At 48.3% G+C, this 13,594-nt stretch overlaps 1 protein-coding gene across 1 annotated transcript in view; it reads right to left on the bottom strand.

The window, feature by feature from the left end:
* The window catches only part of LOC147620037 (mitogen-activated protein kinase kinase kinase 9-like), an 84,584-nt gene that overhangs the window by 13,963 nt on the left and 57,027 nt on the right, over window positions 1–13,594 (bottom strand). The gene's annotated exons all lie outside the window — the stretch shown is intronic.

The following is a 13,594-nucleotide window of genomic DNA, read 5'->3' as shown; positions in this document are numbered from 1 at the left end:
GGAAAGTTCTCAGGCACCTTCTGTTAGAAGTCATCTCCTGTCTATTTGTATACACCAGGGCCTCTGTTGTGGGTGTGCCTGCCCGTATATCATTTTTCCACACTCCCCGTATTTTTTCCCTATTTTTCCCATTTTTTTCTAGTGGCTGGAGGGCTGCCAGTTGATGCCAGGAGCACTCTGAGGCTGGCCGACTGCATCTGTATCAGTCGTGGGCTGTAGGAGTGCTGGCCGACTTGTTCTGTCCAGGCGTGGGGCATCAGATGCTGGCCGACTACTATATTCAGCAGTCGTGGGAGTTTTGCTCAGTCATGGGCCCTTTCCAGTGCTGGCCGACTGCCCTCATGGGCTTGTATATATTGCCCCCCATCCTCCTCCACTTTCTCATTCAGTATCTTCGGGATCTTGTGTATAGAGAAGAGTTTACACACATCTCTCTGTGTTTCTTGTGCTAATTATTTTCTGCAGTCTACTTGCTCTTGTCTACCCAAGTTTGGATATCATTTCCGCTGCATATTCTGACATGGTATCAGAGCCCTAGGCTCTAGGAGATCTTGGGCGTTTTTTCTGAGCAAGAGGGGGAGCAACAAGTTGCTGATCGGTGGACTGTTTCGGGCTGAACGGGAAGTGAAGGTGCAAGAGGAAGGCGGGCAGAGGGGCTGGACAGCCACTTGCATATTTTCTGAAACAACTTTGCCTGTCTCACGGTCCCTTAGAGCAACTGAATGCTCCTCAAATTCCACCCGAAAGCCAGTCTTGCATACCTCATGCACTGACAAAAGATGAAAGCCCAGAGCAGGGACATAAAGAACACGGGAAGCATGCTTGCCCCCCTTGCCCCGTCGGGAATGATCTCCATCCGGCCCTCACTATGAATCGGAATAGTGGAGTTATCACCAATAAAGATACGACCTGACTGCCGTTTCAGATCCAAGAAGAAGTCACGGGATGGAGTCATGTGCCTGGAAGCACCACTGTCGAGAATCCATTCCCGAGTATCCTTTGCGGTGAAGCCAACTGCCTCCTCGCTCGAAGACAATGAATCATCGGAGTCCACCATCTCCAAGTGCACAAATGCCGGAGTCTTCGCAGCTGAGGCTGAGGACTCAGCACTCTTCCCTGTCCGCTTAGGAAACTTCCTCCAGTAGTGGCCTTTCTCGCCACAATCATTACACGATCTTTCGGCCTTCAGCTTCTCTCGTTCTAGATCAGGCTTCTTCTCGGAAGACTTATCTGGTGAAGCCTTCCCTTTGCCCTTGTTGGTATTACGGCCTTTCGACCGTTGGCCAATTAAGGCCTCCGAACCTCCGCCGTGAGGAGGGTTCGTGAAATGTTCCTCCTGGTCCAGGACCATTGGCACAAGCTCCTCCCAAGTAATGGTGCTGAGCCTGCCACTAGTGATCAACGAGGAATAGAAAGCGGAATACTGACCAGGCAAGTGGGAAAGTAACGTGATGGCCATATCTTCGGACGATATCTCTTTCCCAGCTTGAAGGACTTCCTGCTGAAGGGCCTGCAGCTTGTTAATGTGTTCCCGCATCGTCGAAGACTTTGCAGGGTTCATAACCCGCATCTGCACTTCCAAGGATATCCGCTTCATGGGTGACACCCTGTTGTACAAAGAAGCCAAGTGCTCCCGTATGCCTCTCGCCAGCGTCATGTGCTTCACATGGTTGATCACCTGTGGTGTGCAATTGAGGAATATAAACGACCGGACCCTGGCGTTGACACGGTCCCACATTTGTGCCTGTGCCTCTCAGTCCTTCCTCGTCGATAATAACTCCCTTCCTCAGCTTCCGGCCTTGGCACCCCTTTGATAATAAAATCAGCAAGATCATATGACTCCAAAACTGACTCCATCATGACCTTCCAGATGCCATAATTGGACCCGTCCAACTGTCGATCCACTGGGAACGTGGGAAGAGTCGGAATCTTCACGTGCTTCTCAGCCATCTCGAGTAAATCCGCCATCTCGGAGAGTAATCTGAAAGGGTGGGTGGGTGGGAAAAAATCTGAAAATCAGAAAATATGCAAGTGGCTGTCCAGCCCCTCTGCGCGCCTTCCTCTTGCACCTTCACTTCCCGTTCAGCCCGAAACAGTCCACCGATCAGCAACCTGTTGCTCCCCCTCTTGCTCAGAAAAAACGCCCAAGATCTCCTAGACCCTAGGGCTCTGATACCATGTCAGAATATGCAGCGGAAATGATATCCAAACTTGGGTAGACAAGAGCAAGTAGACTGCAGAAAATAATCAGCACAAGAAACACAGAGAGATGTGTGTAAACTCTTCTCTATACACAAGATCCCGAAGATACTGAATGAGAAAGTGGAGGAGGATGGGGGGCAATATATACAAGCCCATGAGGGCAGTCGGCCAGCACTGGAAAGGGCCCACGACTGAGCAAAACTCCCACGACTGCTGAATATAGCAGTCGGCCAGCATCTGATGCCCCACGCCTGGACAGAACAAGTCGGCCAGCACTCCTACAGCCCACGACTGATCCAGATGCAGTCGGCCAGCCTCAGAGTGCTCCTGGCATCAACTGGCAGCCCTCCAGCCACTAGAAAAAAATGGGAAAAATAGGGAAAAAATACGGGGAGTGTGGAGAACGGTATCTACAAGCTCTCTGCACTCTCCTCACTGACAGGCTCTCAGGTCGGAGATTTGTGGCACTTTCGTTTTGGCCACTTAAATGTGGATGCTTTGCGCCGCGCCTTCCGGGACCAGATGGTGGTTGGCTTGCCAGATGTTGGTAGTAGGCAAGGACGCTGCAGTTCTTGCATACGTGGTAAGCAGCACAGGGAATCCTTTCCGAAGCAGGCTTCCAGGCGGGCTTCGAAACCTTTGGAGTTGATTTACACTGACTTGTGTGGACCACAGCAGATACCATCCTTGGGAGGATCTCTCTACTTCATGCTGCTTGTTGATGATTGTACCAGATTCACGTGGGTCTACTTTCTTTCACAGAAGGACCAGGCTTTTGCTCGGTTCAAGGATTGGCACGTGATGGTGGAGAAAGAGTCTGGATTTCAGGTCAAGACTCTCAGGGCTGACAAAGGAGGGGAATTCTCCTCGACTGTATTCTTTCGGTTTTGTGCAGATCATGGCATCAAGAGGGAATTGGCCAATACCGGATCACCTTCGGAGAATGGAGTTGTTGAACATAAGAACAGGACTGTGGTGGAGATGGCGAGGACTATGCTGGAGCATCGTGATCTTCCTCGTCCACTTTGGGGAGAGGCTGTGGCAACAGCTGTCCATACCATTAACTGCTCTCCGACGACTTCTGTACCCCATATGACTCCATTTGAGGCATATTTTGGCAGGAAACCCGATGTCTCACACTTCCGTGTCTTTGGGAGTGACGTGTATGTACATATTCCGAAGAAGCAGAGGGGGAAGCTTGACTCCAAGTCCCGCAAGCTGGTATTTGTGGGGTATAACTCTCTTTCCAAGGGATACAGGTTGTATGATCCAGAGAGGAACGAGATTGTTGTCAGCCGGGATGTGGTCTTTGATGAGCATGTTCCAGCATCCACTGTCGAGGAGCCGCCACTTCTTGGAGATCCAGAGTCTGATGATGATTCCCAGTCTACCACTCCAGTTGATCCACCTCAGTCATCACAGGAGGTTGAGCCCGCAGCTGGAGTTGAGCCCCCGCGATCACAGGAGGCTCCACGATCTGTTCGAGTACCTAGGTGGTTGATGGACACCCTTCGGGAGTCAGGTGTCACGGAGCTACCCTCCGAGTGGACCACAGAGGACGGCCCTCGAAGATCACATCGAGTTCGAGATAAAAGCAACACGGCGGAGCTTCTTCAGGTGAACTATGCTCTTATGTCTCGTATCATGCGGGATAAAGAGCCCACTTCCGTCAAGGAAGCCCTTTCACAGGATACTTGGAGGGAAGCTATGCAGGTGGAACTTGACGCCATCGAGAAGAACAACACTTGGGAGTTGGTACCGAGGCCGTCGAAGCGGTCAGTCATTGGTGTCAAATGGGTCTTTAAGACCAAGTACGCGGCTGATGGGTCGGTGGACAAACACAAAGCCAGGCTCGTGGCTAAGGGTTATGCTCAGCGGCCAGGCATCGACTACGAGGATATCTTTGCACCGACAGCGCGGATGACCACGATTCGGACCGTTCTTGCCCTTGCTTCTTCTCAGAGGTGGCCCGTGTACCAGATGGATGTAAAATCGGCGTTCCTTAATGGTGACCTGTAGGAGGAGGTGTACGTTGAGCAACCTCCAGGCTTCATTGTTCCAGGATCGGAAGGGATGGTTTACAGGTTACGTAAGGCCTTGTATGGTCTTAAGCAGGCTCCGCGGGCTTGGAATCAGAAGATCGATTCCTTCTTTATTCGGACTGGATTCCAGAGATCGGTTGCAGATCCGAACCTGTATCTCTTTCGGGAACGCGGCATGGTCACACTCATCATCCTTTATGTGGATGATCTCATTCTCACCGGCGGTCATGTGGAGCACATTGGAGTGACGAAGGCTGCCTTGTCAAAGGAGTTTGAGATGACCAACTTAGGCTTACTCCACTTCTTCTTGGGATTGGAGATCTGGCAGACCCAGAGGGGGTTTTTCGTCTCTCAGCAGCGGTATGTTCATGAGTTGCTTGAGGCCTTTGGGATGGAGAACTGCAAGCCTATTACTTCGCCGATGGACCCGAACACAAAGTTAACCGTTACAGATCCTTGTGAGCCAGTTGATGCCTCGCAGTACCGGAAGTTGGTTGGTTCATTGATCTGGTTGCTGAACACCAGATTGGACTTGAGCTTCTCCGTGGGGCTGTTGAGCTCTTTTATGCAGACGCCATTGAAGACTCATTGGGACGCAGGATTGCGGATCTTGCGGTATCTGCAGAGTACGAAGGATCTGGGACTCTTTTACACAGGAGGGAATGGAGTCAAGCTCCAAGGTTGGAGTGACTCCGATTGGGGAGGAGATCCAGACACGAGGAGATCTACTTCAGGATACACTTTTACCCTCGGCTCAGGAGCGGTTTCTTGGAGCAGCAAGAAGCAGCTAACTATTGCCCTTTCTTCGACAGAGGCAGAGTATCAGGCTGCTTGTGGTGCTGCTTGTGAGGTTGTATGGCTGCGGAGGCTGCTTGGCGAGATGGGGTTTCCACAGAGGGAGCCCACAGTCATCCAGTGTGATAACCAGAGTTGTATAGCTATTGCTCGGAACCCGGTTTTCCATGCCCGGACCAAGCATATAGAGATACAGTATCACTTTGTTCGTGAGAAGATCTTGGCGGGTGACATCTTGCTACTTTATTGTTCGACGGAGGACAATGCGGCGGACCTCTTCACGAAGTCTCTACCTCAGGCTACGCTCAGGCGGCACTCCAGCTCCCTGGGGTTGGTTACACAGCCAGGAGCTGAGAGGGGGTGTTAGAAGTCATCTCCTGTCTATTTGTATACACCAGGGCCTCTGTTGTGGGTGTGCCCGCCCGTATATCATTTTTCCACACTCCCCGTATTTTTTCCCTATTTTTCCCATTTTTTTCTAGTGGCTGGAGGGCTGCCAGTTGATGCCAGGAGCACTCTGAGGCTGGCCGACTGCATCTGTATCAGTCGTGGGCTGTAGGAGTGCTGGCCGACTTGTTCTGTCCAGGCGTGGGGCATCAGATGCTGGCCGACTGCTATATTCAGCAGTCGTGGGAGTTTTGCTCAGTCGTGGGCCCTTTCCAGTGCTGGCCGACTGCCCTCATGGGCTTGTATATATTGCCCCCCATCCTCCTCCACTTTCTCATTCAGTATCTTCGGGATCTTGTGTATAGAGAAGAGTTTACACACATCTCTCTGTGTTTCTTGTGCTGATTATTTTCTGCAGTCTACTTGCTCGTCTACCCAAGTTTGGATATCATTTCCGCTGCATATTCTGACACCTTCTCCGGAGTTTGCACGTTTGCTGCAGATCACTGGTGAGCTTCTACAAGAATATGTGAAGGCAAATAGCGTGCAAATGGCTGCAGTAGATAATAGTGGTGTGGCTGATGTATGCATGGAGACTCCTTTGTTGCTACAACAGCTAGCAGATTTTCATGATCGTGCTGCTATCTTTTTCTTTACTGGGCGTATTCCATTGTTGCCTCGTCTTAGAGCATGGCTGGGCCGCTTGGTGTCGCCTGAGGCACTTGAGGAGATTTACGATGGTCCGAGAGGCTTTTATGAAATACTTTTTCGCACTTCAGAAGCTCGTAGGGCAGTCTTGGAGCAGGTGCCACTTTTTTTGAATGGGCGGTTGGTTCGTGTGGTTCCGTGGAAGCCTATGGCAGAGTACCAAGATATGTTGCGCCAGGCTTGCCCAGTTTGGGTTGAAGTGAAACAATTCCCACCAATGTTTTGGCGTGTTTTACTAGGTCTCATGCGAGGTGTCGGTGATGTCTTGGTGGTGCCTCGAATGACATCTAGAAACCGAAATCGTCTATGCATGTTGTGGAATACTGGGAGACCTAGGCCGACACATTTGCGTGTCAATATGGCTGGGCTGCAACCTTTAATGTATGAATTGAGGTGGGATACATTTGCTGGCCACTGTTTCAAATGTGGTGAGATGGGCCACTTTGTCTGCGAATGTCCTAAGAAAGAACAAGTTGTTGCTACAAAGGATATCCTTGATGGGCAGTTGCCCGTGGAAGATGAGCATGATGCTCCTTCACATGATGCCCAACACATGGATGTACATGTGGATGTTCAGAATGAGGTTGAGCAGCCATGGGTGGAAGTACGTGGTAAAAAGACAATTTGTTGCCCCGCGGGGGGATTTCTCAGATGCTATTTGGCGGGGGCCTTTGCGTACTCATCAGGGGCCCTTACATACATATGCTCGTCGCCCTTTGGGTTCAGGTGCCCAGCAACAGACCAGGATTGAGAGGCCGGGAGGCCAACTTTCTTAGGGTACAGGGCCTCTTGGGGTGGATAGAGTAGAACGCTATCCTATTAGAAGTCGCCTAACAAAAGAAGCACAACAACAATTGCCTCGTGTTTGGTTCGAAGGGTGAGGTCATCTCGCCATGGGATGGTCATTACCCTTTGACACGTGCTCGGGAACTCCAAGGGCAGTCTGAGATCACAAATACCATGTCTAAAAATGCAATGCTTCAAAAGGTTCGTGATTTGGCAGACTGTCCTGGGCCTAGTACACGGCCTTGTTGATTCCTTTTCTGGGAAGGCTTATGAAAATTGTACAATGGAATGTAAAGGGTATTTCTTCGCGCCAAAAGCAGTTCAGGCTTTGGCGTACAACTTTTTGTCATGGTTGGGATGTTTTGTGTGCAGTTGAACATAAGCAGCATAAGTTGGCTGGCAAAGCCTATGTATATAAGGGGTTTCATGTTTTCTACAGCGGACATCCTGCTTCGCAGTCAGGTGTTATGTTTGCTGTTCGTTCGCAGTTTCAGCCTTCTCTTGTGATTCAAGATGTTCATGGAAGATTTCTAGTGATACAGATTGTTTGGGATGATACGCCTTTATGGTTGTTAGGGGTGTATGCTCCAAATAATGCTCGTGCACGCCGTTTGCTGTGGAATGACTTGTGTGCTCTTTCAATCTCTCATCCTGGCTTTGTGATGGGGGACTTTAATATGTGTGTCTCCAGGGAGCAAGCCACGTCGCCTCATTCTATAATGGATGGCCCGGAGAGAAAGGCGTGGGAAGCTTTTGCAGCAAGGTCGCTAAAACAAGACATGTGGTCTTGGTTGCATTCAGATGAAAGGGGTTACACTTATGCCTCACAACAGTTTCGGGGCACTTATGCTAGATTGGATAGGATGTATATTTTACATCAAGATCTCTTTTTGCCAAAGGTTCTTACTATGATGGTTGATCAGCAACAGGTTTTGTCAGATCATTGGCCGCTTGTGTTTGAAATGGTCTATCATCCTGTGGATGCATATAAAGGCTTGTTGGGACGCTTGCCTTTGCGCTTAAATCACACTTTTTTGGAGCATGAAGTTTTTGATGTTTATATGCGTCAGTTGATACGACATTTCTCCACAAGAGTGTCCATGGCTGATTATCATGCTTGGCCAGTGTTCCTTACCAACACTCGGAAATTAGCACGGCATTATGGTCTTGCTAATGCCTCTATACAAAAACAGCATGTGGCTCTTCTTGAGTCGCTTTTAAAGGGCTTGCAGGCGTTCATGTTTACTGACTCTATGGATGCTGAAGTTGCGGATGCCATAGAATGGCTGAAAAAGGAGCTATCTAGGGTGCAGGAAGCACAATATGTTCGCTTTAAACTACTTGCACGTCTTGATGCTTTGCAGGATGCTAACTGTCAATCTCATCGCTTCTATGATAAGTTGCATCAAAAACATATGCGTGAAAATATTGTTAGGCTGATGGATGCCAAAGGCAACCTTGTTACTCAACCTTTTGAGGTTATTCAGCATTGCATCAAGTTTTATGAAGATTTGCTTGCCCCTCGAGAGGATGTCTCACCGGCTGTCCTGGCTGCAAGGGAGTCATTGTTTGCTGAAGTACGACATCAAGTTGACCCTGATGTGGCGGTTCAGCTTGATGCTCCTGTTACTCAAGGGGAAGTGGAAGCTGTTCTCTCCAAACTTCCCATGGGAAAGAGCCCTGGTTGGGATGGTTTGACAAATGAGTTTTTCCGAAAATATGCTGATCAGCTTACAGAGCCTTTGACGCTTATTTGTCAAAGGGTTTGGGATGAGGGATATATGCCTGCAGTTGGGCATACTTCGTTTGTTGCCCAAAGTCCCTTCGCCTACTTCTTTGGCTCAATGGCGCCCGATCTCACTTATGGGTATTATGTATAAAATCTTTACAAAGATTTTTGCCAATCGCTTGCAGAAGGTGCTTCCTACTCTTGTTCATCCATATCAATATGGATTTGTGCATGGTAGGAATATTTTGCATAATATTCTTAATGTTCAAATTGGAGTGGATTATGCCAAGGCAAAGAAGCAAGAGATTGTGATGGTGCAGCTGGATCTTGAAAAAGCTTTTGATCATGTCAGCTGGTCTTTCCTTTCTCAGTTAATGACAGCCATGGGCTTTGGTCCCAAAATGGCTAATTTCGTGCACTTACTTGGCTCTGGCTCTATCACGCGGATTATGCTCAATGGAGGACTTTCGGATGGTATTTCTCTCACTCGTTCTCTTCGGCAGGGCTGTCCTCTTAGCCCTCTTTTCTTTGCCATTGCCACTCATCCTATGTTATCTCGCCTAGATGCTATGGCATCGCATGGTGAAGTGGTTGGTTTGCATCTCCCTCATAGCAAGCAATTGGTTACTCAAGCCCTTGCGGATGACACTTTTATGTTTCTCAGGGCCGAAAAAGCCAATATAGATCGAGCAATGGAAGCTTGGAATAATTTTGCATTGGCTTCTGGGCTGAAAATAAATTCAACAAAATCAGCCCTCATTGTATCATAGTCTCATGGGAACGCCGTTCCATTGGTGTGGAACGGGGGAACGTGGAGGAATGGAACTTGGGAACAGCGGAACGTGGAGGAACGCTTTTTTAATTTTTTTTTCCATGAATCGCGAAGCGGCACCCCTTACGTTTTTTTTTTCCACGTTCTGGCCGCCGGCAGCGTAATAGCGCATCCTTCTTTCTTTTTTTTTGAATAGAAGGGTTACGGATGCCCAAAACGTTTTGGGCACCCTTTGTATTAAAAAAAAAAAACGGATACCTGCAAGTAGCGCCGCCGCCGACCCCTTAAAAAAAAACATGGGGAAAAAAAAAAGATTATGCAACGTTTTTTTAAAACGTTGAAAGACGACCTGCCAGGCTGCCCTACAACGTTCAAAAAAAAACGTCAATATCAACGTTTTAAAAAAAACGTACCTCTCTGAGAACTTATAAAAACCTACAGAGTGCACACTGCAGCTGCAAGTACAGTGTGCATAGCCAAGTACAATCTCTCTCTCTCATTATTCATAGCCAAGTACATTGTACAATCTCTCTCTCTCTCTCTCTCTCTCTCTCTCTCTCTCTCTCATATAATGCCTCCTAAGGGAACCAAGAGAGCCAAGAAGAACGAAGCATGGACATGGTGGGATGAGGTGGATATTCTTGAGGCCAATCAAGGCGGAGGAGCTAGGAAGTGGAAATGTCGCTATTGTGGCAGCACCAAACATGGGGGAGTCAACCGAGTTCGAGGTCACCTAATCCATGAGCCGGGACAAGAAATCCAACCATGCTTGTCAATCTCAGCTGAGAAAAAGAGAGAGCTAGAAGCTAGGCATAATGAAGTGATTTTTCGTGCTCCTCCTCCAAGAGCTATGGCTGCGAACCCATCATTCTTTACTACTCCTTCAAGCAACTTCTCCACATCCGTAGGCTCTTCTTCCGTGCATCAACCACCACCCCCCAAAGGCACGCAAAGAACTCTTGCGGGTTCTTGGAATCCATGCAAACGAGAAGCCGTGGATGCAGCTATTGCAAGGTTCTTCTACCATGACCACATCGCTTTCAATGTGGCAAGGTCCCCTTATTTTCGGGAAATGGTTCGTCTCATTGCTGAATTTGGACCAACCTACACTCCCCCTTCTTCGGAGAGCCTTCGAACCACGCTTTTGGCAAAGGAAAAGGAAGCTGTTGAGCAAGCCATGCAAAACGTCAAGGAAGGGTGGCAACGCAACGGTGTGATGGATGGAGTGATAGCCAATCTCGATCCATCCATGGCATCATCGCATACTCTCGAGGGAACACATTTTTTGTGTCTTCCCATGATGCCTCTCCAACGGGCAAGTATGCCGACGTCATCGTGGAGGAATGGGCAGAGGCAATTGAGCAAGTGGGTCCTCAAGATGTGATCCAGGTCATTGGTGATGGGGAGGCCTCAAATCGAGCTGCAGGCGACCTTCTTTTGGCAAGGTATCCACACATCACATTCACTCCATGCATTGCACATGGCTTGAATAATCTTCTGAAAGACATTGATGGTCTTTCATGGGTAGCACCATGCATAGCGAAGGGAAAAGACATAGTTTCATTCATCACTCGGCACACATTTAGCCTCTCCGAGTTTAGGAAAAGATCCCCAAACTTGGATCTTAAAAAATATTCGGAAACTCGTTTTGCATATAATTTTATTATGCTAGAGAGGCTAGTTGCACTCCATAACATTCTCAAGCAGCTTGTAGTGAGTGATGAGTGGAGCACGTGGCCCACTGCCCGTAGCACACAAGGAACAACTTGTTACACCCACATCATGGATGCTCCTTTGTGGGTGAAGATTGAGCATGTTGTCAACATTACGAAGCCCATTATCTACATGCTGCGTATGGTGGATGGGAAAAAACCTTGCATTGGCAAAGTTTATGAGGGCATGGACAAGATGGTGGAGCGTATCCTTTCTTTGGAGCCCGACACAACAAAAAAGGCAGAACTTCAAAGTTTGTGTCAAGCAAGGTGGGACCGATATCACTCACCAATGCATGCAGCTGCATTTGTGATTGATCCAGAGTTTCAAGGCAAAGGCCAGGAATCGGATGAAGAAGTCACAAATGGCTGGGACAAAATCCTTGCCAGATTGGTGCCTGATGCTACGATGAGAAGCAAGATTAGAATTGATTTGGGGAAAGTACAGAGCAAAGACAGGTAATTTTGGTTCAGCAGATGCCCAGCAAGATAGGACACTTATGGGAGGTGCTCTTTGGTGGGAGAACTACGGATCGGGTACTCCAGAGCTACAACGGCTTGCAATGCGCATTCTCAGTCAGAATGCAAGTTCTTCTCCAATTGAGCAACTATGGAGTGTTTTTAGCCATGTTGCCTCGAAGAAGAGAAATCGGCTACTCACTACCAGAACAAATGACCTTGTGTATGTGTCAGCCAACTTGCGACTATTAGCCCAGGTTGCTAGTGGTGACTTTGACCATGAGAGCTTCATAGATATGGAGCCACAGTCTGAGTCGGATGATGACGACCCTCCACCTCCACCTCCACCTCCACCTGCATCGATGCATGATGCATCTATGGATGATCTAGCTGACATCTTTGCACCTATTTGATATCACCTAGGACTTTAGGTTTCTTTGTTCTTAGCTAACTAGCTTTCACTATGTGGCTGTACATTGTACAAGCTATTGTACTTCTGGTTTTCTAAATATGAACAAGGTCATTGAGTTTGCTATCAAATTCTTGTCTTTTTTTGTCTACTTTCAATTGTATATTTGTCTCTTTTTACCTGCTTTTAATTGTATATTTGTCTACTCATGTGTATTGAAATATGATAACGTGTCGTTCCGGATCCCGTTCCGGATTGCAAGGGGTCCCATTCCCGTTCCGGATTGGCCCCTCGTTCCCATATCCGTTCCCGTTCCCTGGTGACTATGCATTGTATGCACAGAATTTGATCTTGAGGCATTAGGGTGGCAAGGCCGTGTGGTGCATACAGGAGACATTGTTCGTCATCTTGGATATCCGGTGGGTGTGGATGTGGACCCCCAAGCGCTTCTTGCTTGGATTTCTGCTCGGATCTCCGATAAATTTGTGTATTGGAAAGCTCAAGGGTGGCCTATGCATGTGAGGGTTAAGGTAGCTCAGGTTATTATGCTTAGCATGATTTCCTATTTTTTGCCTTTGCTACCTTGGACACACAAATCTCTCATCCGTTTGGTTGCTCCCATTCGGTTTATGCTGTGGAAGAGGCAAGGAAATATTATGGGTCAAACATGGATAGCTTGGAATCACATTACGACGCCCAAAAGAATGGGTGGGGCTGCTTTACTGGATGTCCGCTTGCATATGGTGGCGCGTAGGTGGGCGCTTTTTCAGGATATGTGTTTGCAGGAGCAGCCTTGGGTATTCATAGCTCGTGACTTGATTGAGTTGGAGGGATTGTCACATGGGCGGACACGTGTACAGGCTTCATGGTGGGACATTGTGAATGCGGCTCATCCTGTCCGTATTCGCTCATCACACATTTTATCGCATATTCTCCTTTCTTGGCATGAAGTTCTACTGTTGGCTCGGTGGGATCCTGGTCATGAAAGACTACTTTTGAACTCTTTGCAGTTCGAAACATTTGTGGAGTCGCGTGTCATTGTTTGGCCAGACAGAGATGCTTCACGCATACGACTCAACCGCATGGTCAGGCTAGGCTTGGTTAGAATCCGAGATGCTGTGATACCTGGTCGTGACAGGCCATATTCGTTTCGTCGTATTCGGCAGCACTTTAGGGTTCCTCGGACATTTCAGCCACTATGGGTTGACATCATGCATGCAGTTGAGCCTTTTACTCCATTGCCTCAGCCATCTGCAGATCAGCCTTGGCTTGATTGGGCACTATGTAAATCTGGTGACTTGATATCACTCTCAGCTAACCAGGTCTATCATAAGCTTGTATCAGAGAAAGATTGGGTTTCAGCCAAGGCCAATAAGGTGTGGGGATTGCATAAGTCTAAATCATGGTGGCAGAAAACTCTTATGCGTGGTTGGTAATCTAAACTCCCTTACCAAGGTAAGGTTTTCATTTGGAGGATGTTGGTGGGAGGGTTACCTACACGGGATCAGCTGAGCCGTCGTAAAATTACACTGGCCTCTTGCTTCTTCTGCATGACATGCACTGAAACAGTTATGCATCTGTTCATGAGTTGTC

Source organism: Cibotium barometz, chromosome 32 (assembly GCF_041138505.1).
Source record: "Cibotium barometz isolate CiBa-2024 chromosome 32, ASM4113850v1, whole genome shotgun sequence".
Taxonomy (NCBI): Eukaryota; Viridiplantae; Streptophyta; class Polypodiopsida; order Cyatheales; family Cibotiaceae; genus Cibotium; species Cibotium barometz.
This window is presented reverse-complemented; position numbering and strand designations above follow the sequence as displayed.